A 5,743-nucleotide genomic window follows, 5' to 3' on the forward strand; every position below is an offset into this window, starting at 1 on the left:
CGAGAAGCGGCACAGTGCAAACAATCTGGTGGACCACACACCTAAAAATTCCAGGAACAGGGTAAGCTGATGGAAAAAGTAAATCATTAGATTCCTTTTTGTTTGTCGGTTTGTTTCCTAAGAATTGGGTGCCAGTAACATATGGGTGCAAGAACACTGGAATTTCTGGAAGATCAATGGCCCGTTAGTAGTCTATGAGCCTCTCCTGGTCCCCGTGTCTAGGTGAGGGGATGCACCTAGATGACATTCTTCAGCTCATCCTACAGGACCAGTTTATGGATCTGCATTTCTTGCTAAAGCAAAGGCCATTAATTGCATTCACAGGCGTGGCCTTCCGCATGCTAGAACATGTCAGGCTACCAGTAATGCATTCTCTGTGAGAGCCAAGGAGAAAAGCCCCCTTTCGTCTGTCTTTATGTAGCAGCTTCCCTAAGCTCTCGGACTCCAGCAGCACAGGAAATCTGGTCCCTTGGTATTTTGTCAATAAAAATAGGAAACAAAAAAACACACAAAAGAAATTACATCCTCCGAGATAACTGTCATTACTAACTAAAGAGAATTGGTAGAGAAATACAGAATTTACAACCAAACACACCTGTGGCCCCAAATTCAGACCCTGGATTGGCTACAAGAAACCATTTCCAGGCTAATTCCAAAGATTATGGAAGGATTGTGTTCTATAGCCTCAGGCATCTGTGAACTCAAATGTCAGGCAAAACGGTGAAGACAGTGAAATTCACCTCTGGTGCCCCACACCCCTCCCACTTCTTTCTGTGACCCTCTCCCACCTCCAGGTAAATCTGCACCACCCACATTCAATCAGTCAAATTATTCCATCTTTGCAGTGTCTCACTCATCACCTTGACCCAAATGTCTAAGGCTGGGTGAAACAGCACTGTCAGATTTCATAAATGTGCTATGATGCTCAAACTGAAAGGAGACATTCTGTCACAGGGAAACAGGGCTTGTCAAAGAAATTCATATTAAAATTGGGTAGCTCTCAAATTTCATGTTAGAGAACTTTATTTTTGGAGATAAGTTTAATATGTTGTACTGTTTCTCAAAAACTGAATTTTTAAAAATGGTGCTTTATTTTAGAAACCAGGACTAGTATTTTACTATTATGGATTCATTAAAATTTATATTTGTCAATAATTCAATTTCTATTCTTAAAGAATTTTAATTTTTAGACTCTATTCTATTTACTCTTAAAATTGAATGACAGTTAATTTTTTGCCCTGTAAAATACTTCATTCTTTTGCCATGTCTAAAATAAACGAACCTATGTCTTTTCCGTTCAAATACCAGTCACTTAACAGTTGGTAAAACTGGATATATGGTCCTCATGCTGCCTTCAGTAAAGTCAACATTCTCAACATTGCTCTCAGTGTTGTTGAAATACATCTTTGAATATATGTAAGTATATTTGAAACATACATTTGAATAATATATATATTTAAATATATTTTTTAATATCTTTGAAAATGTCTTTCAATAGTCTACTTCCAGGAGTCCAGTTTCCAAGTTTTCATTGAGCTTTACTCTTCCCTTGTCTCCTTTTATTTCTTTCTTTCTGTTTCTCCCTGACATCAAAAGGGCTAAAGAAAATAAACTAAGGGTAAAACTATTTACAGGGTGTAATTCGGAAAATTTCCGTCTGGGACTCTTATGCTTGAAGAAGAGCGTGAGACTCAGGACTTTCATTTGCAGTCCCTTTCATCTCCCACCCTGCCAGGTATGGCAGGGGCCTTGATGTTTTCTTTATCATCCCGCCGGTGGCCAGTCACCCCCTCTATGTGGTAACCTCTGGGCTGCCCCAGTTTATGAGGCCAGGTGGGAACAGTCTGCCCCCAGCAGCCTCGCCAAGAACAGCAGACAGCAGCGCCCCGCCTCGGCTCTTCCCCCGTCTGAGTGACACCGTCAGATGTTCACAGGGTGGAGTAAAGGCCTGGACAGCACTCGGGTGATGTGCCCTGTCTTAGAAGGACATTTCCACCACGGCCTAATGAAGGAAGGCCTCTCAGCAGTGGGGCCTCCCAGGCTAGAGTGTGCGGAGGCGGGGTGCGTGCGGGGGAGCAGCCGGAGTCCAGCGTTTTAAGTGCCTGGTAGTTTCCTGTCGGACAACGTGTAAAAAGGAAACCAGGCCAACCCTCTGGGAAGGAAAGACTCCTTTACAGAAATAAGAGAGGCCGCTACAAAGACAATAAGAAAGAAAAAAGACCTAGGAGGAAAAGATCCAGGGACTTGGAAGGAAAATTATAAAACATAAAACTATGAAAGAATAGAAAAGAAGACTGTATATAACGTATGGTCTCACTATAACTACTTAAAAGAGGTGAAAAAATGAATGATTGTGTTTAAGTCTTCAAGACCTACTTTACAATTCACTCAAAAAAAGTAAGACGGCCCAGGGCAAAGAATGAAAGGTTTAGGAGGTTACAATAGGACCAAGAAACGACTGATAGTGCTGATAGTTCAGGTTGATAAATATCAAAATGAGTTATTGGCCCTGGCTGGTGTCCTCAGTGGTTAGAGCACTGGCCTGCGCCAATGGCCGAGGGCTCAATTCCTGGTCAAGGGCACTTACCTGGGCCGCAGGTTCCCTGCCCGTCAGGGTGCGTGCGGGAGGCAACCAATTCATGTGTCTCTCTCATGGAGATGTTTTCCTCTCTCCCCCTCCCTCCCTCCCTTCCACTCTCTCTAGAATCAGTGGAAAAAATATCTTTGGGTCAGGATTAACAAAACCAAAAAAAGAGTTATTGTATAGTTGTGGAGAAGTTTAAAAAGTGAATTTTTAATCATCTTTGTCACACAGCACCTACTATTTGTCTGGCACTTCATGGTAGTCACCAGTCCTGACCATCTGTAGGTTGTTACAAGTATCAGAGAAGATGGTATCCCTGACAGGGCTGGGAAACAGCTCTTCTAGTCCTTTCCATTCATTCAGATTTGTTGAATGAATCTCCCCACTCTCAACTCTTTTATCAATGGCATCTGGCTCACCCCGCTCGGCAACCTGGGAGGTGGGTAGGAAACACAATCATGCTCTTTTACACTGAGACCCACCACGGAAGCCAAGGCTGCAGTCTTTGGTCACTAAGATGGTGTGAAGAGTCAACTCCCTGTAAAAGCACTTTTTAAAGATATTAGTACTGGTTTGCACTTCAGAAAATTCATTCAAAATAAGCTTTATTATACTAAGAGTGGGAAGGAAAGAGACAGAAGAACTCTTTGATCTGGTTCATTTACTTGGGAGAAGGGGTATATCCTGTGACATCTTCCCGACGTCGGTGAAGCCGAGGCACTTACTGGGTTTTGGAAGAGGCTCCAAGTGTTTTCCTACAACCTCGACACCAACAGCTGATAAACGAAAACATACCGTCGCATCGATTACACTGACACAAAAAGCTGCCTTTTCACCACCACAGATAACTGAGATAAAATATTTTCTGAGTAAATAGTTTTGGTTTGCTAAGTCACACAGTCAGCTTTCACATTATGCATCAAAACAGACAGTCTTTTCCAAGTAAAAAAAAATATCACAGCTCTTCTGTAAATAAAACATTAGGCAAGCGTGAACCTTAGTATCTTCTGAAAGGGAGACCTGAGACCAAGCTTTAATGACTGGTTGTAAATCCATCCATTATAATTAATAAAGGTAATGTCAATGATATAGCTGGAATTCCTTATATAATAGTAAACTCTAGATTAGTCACCTTTCAATTCAAGTTATAAAAAAGTTCCATCCAAGGTAACGAGAGAGAGCAAAGGAAGCCAATGTTAAATTACGGTCAGGCAGGCTTCATCAGCAGCTCTGGATAAAAACGCAGGCAGAGAAAAGGAAGCAGACGGTGGAGAAGGGACCAGATACTGCTGTGGACCAGACATTTCAACTCACTTAACATGCATTAGTTTGCATGGTAGATGATTTTACCCTTTATTTTCGTGAAATGGAAACTGAGTCACAGGGAAATTAAGTGATATGTTTGAGATCATAAATAAGAGTAGAAGCCAAGATTTGAATCCGGTTATCTCAAGAGCAAAGCTCCGCTGACCAGAGTGCGTAAACTTGCACCCGCTGCCCTCCCCGCTCAGCCCCCTCCCTCCCCACCCATGTGCTCCAGCTTCAGTTACTCCAACAGGACAAGCTCTTTCCTTCATCAGACAACAAACTCGTTTTTTCTTGTGCTCAGAAAACTCTTATTACCACTTTACCTTGCTGGCTCTTCCTCATCTTTCAGTTCTCAGCATAAACACCACCTCTTCAGAAAGTGGTGCCCCAGGGCAAACGGTGGTTCGCTGGTACATGTCTTCATAGCACCCAAGTCTGTTCCATTCCTTCGTCATGTTTGCAGTTACACCTTTAGTTGTGTTTCTCCCTCTGAGGCTGCCTTAGCCACTGAACTACAGGGTCAGCAGGGCAGGAATCACATTGGTCCGCTCTCTGCTCTCTATCCAGAACCCAGCACAGTGCCCAACACACAGGACGTATTCAAAACATATATTTGAATGAATGAGAAAGTGAGATATGGGAATTGTCTAAAATTACCTGAGGTGCCCCCAAATTCTGGACAGTCTAATAAGGTTAAGTTAGTCAAGAGCATTTAGAATTTGTGGTGGTACAGGACTTCTTCAGGTCTTACTGGTGTGCCAAAATGGGTCACTAACAAAGAGAAAAGAGATTATCCCTCATTTCATCAAAAACTCACTAATCAAAATACCCATGAGAAAGCCATAGAAAACCCCATGTCCCTGAAGCCCTCACTATGCTGGGAGATCAGCATTGTCCTGGGTTTGACAGACACTCCCTTGACCGAGAAGCCGTGGCTTTTCCTCATTGGTGTCACAGTCATTATTGAGTGTCTGTTCTGAGTTACCAGAAGGCTGTCTGATTAAACCACATGCCCCGTCTCAATGCCAACTCTTCAGCATTAGTCACTGCGAACTAACCCGGGCTAATCCTTTCAGGTTTTATACTTAAAAGTTTTATACTGACAAGTCTGGCCTTCCAATGAGTCCCTGATTTTTATTCTGGGCTTCACGCACGTACCACAAAATTTGCTCAGGTGACCAACCTGCTGTGGGTGAAAGCTAATGCATTCTAGTTAAACAAAGATTGAACACCAAGTCAAGATTCCTGTGTTCATTCAGATCTGTTACCACCTATCTATGTCAACTTGGAAGCCAAGTAATTTTAATCCCTCTAACTTAACTGCCTTAATTTTCTCATCTATAAAATTATAACCATCACTCTGATAGACTTACAGCTAGTCCGAGGCCTTGGAAGATTCTGAGTCATCTGGGTTACTGACCCTGGCTCTAGTCCTGTAGCACTAGCATCACAAAAGGTCCTAGACCAGACCATGTGAGCCTGGGGAGCATGAACATGTTGAAAGAGGGTGTGATGCTCGCGTTGGCAGCACGTAGACTACAATTGGAACAATACCGAGAAGAGTAGCATGGCCCTTAAGCAAGGATGACACACAAATTCATGAAGCATTCCATAGTTTTAAAACTAGAAAGAAATAAAACAGGGTATTGCTGCTTGTGTACACTTATTACACCAGTCCCTATGGTCATATGGTGTAACACCAATATTGATTATCTGATCATAAAGATACAGCTGGGCTTGGGTGGGGGTAAGGTAGGAATGGTTCTGCCCATTGCTCAGTGACACTTCCTCCAAGTCCCAATGTGATCCTCAATCGCTCAGACTTAATCCATGCAGTGGTGTTGAAGCCCA

The 5,743-nt window shown here is 42.7% G+C and overlaps 1 non-coding gene across 1 annotated transcript; it reads left to right on the forward strand.

The window, feature by feature from the left end:
• Window positions 1–5,404: 5,404 nt before the first annotated feature.
• Window positions 5,405–5,511, forward strand: LOC148094210 (U6 spliceosomal RNA). Its single transcript, XR_015716314.1, has one exon. It is a non-coding gene; the product is annotated as a U6 spliceosomal RNA (small nuclear RNA).
• The last annotated feature ends 232 nt before the right edge of the window (window positions 5,512–5,743 follow it).

Source organism: Miniopterus natalensis, chromosome 1, assembly GCF_054644295.1.
Source record: "Miniopterus natalensis isolate mMinNat1 chromosome 1, mMinNat1.hap1, whole genome shotgun sequence".
In the NCBI taxonomy this organism is placed as follows: domain Eukaryota; kingdom Metazoa; phylum Chordata; class Mammalia; order Chiroptera; family Miniopteridae; genus Miniopterus; species Miniopterus natalensis.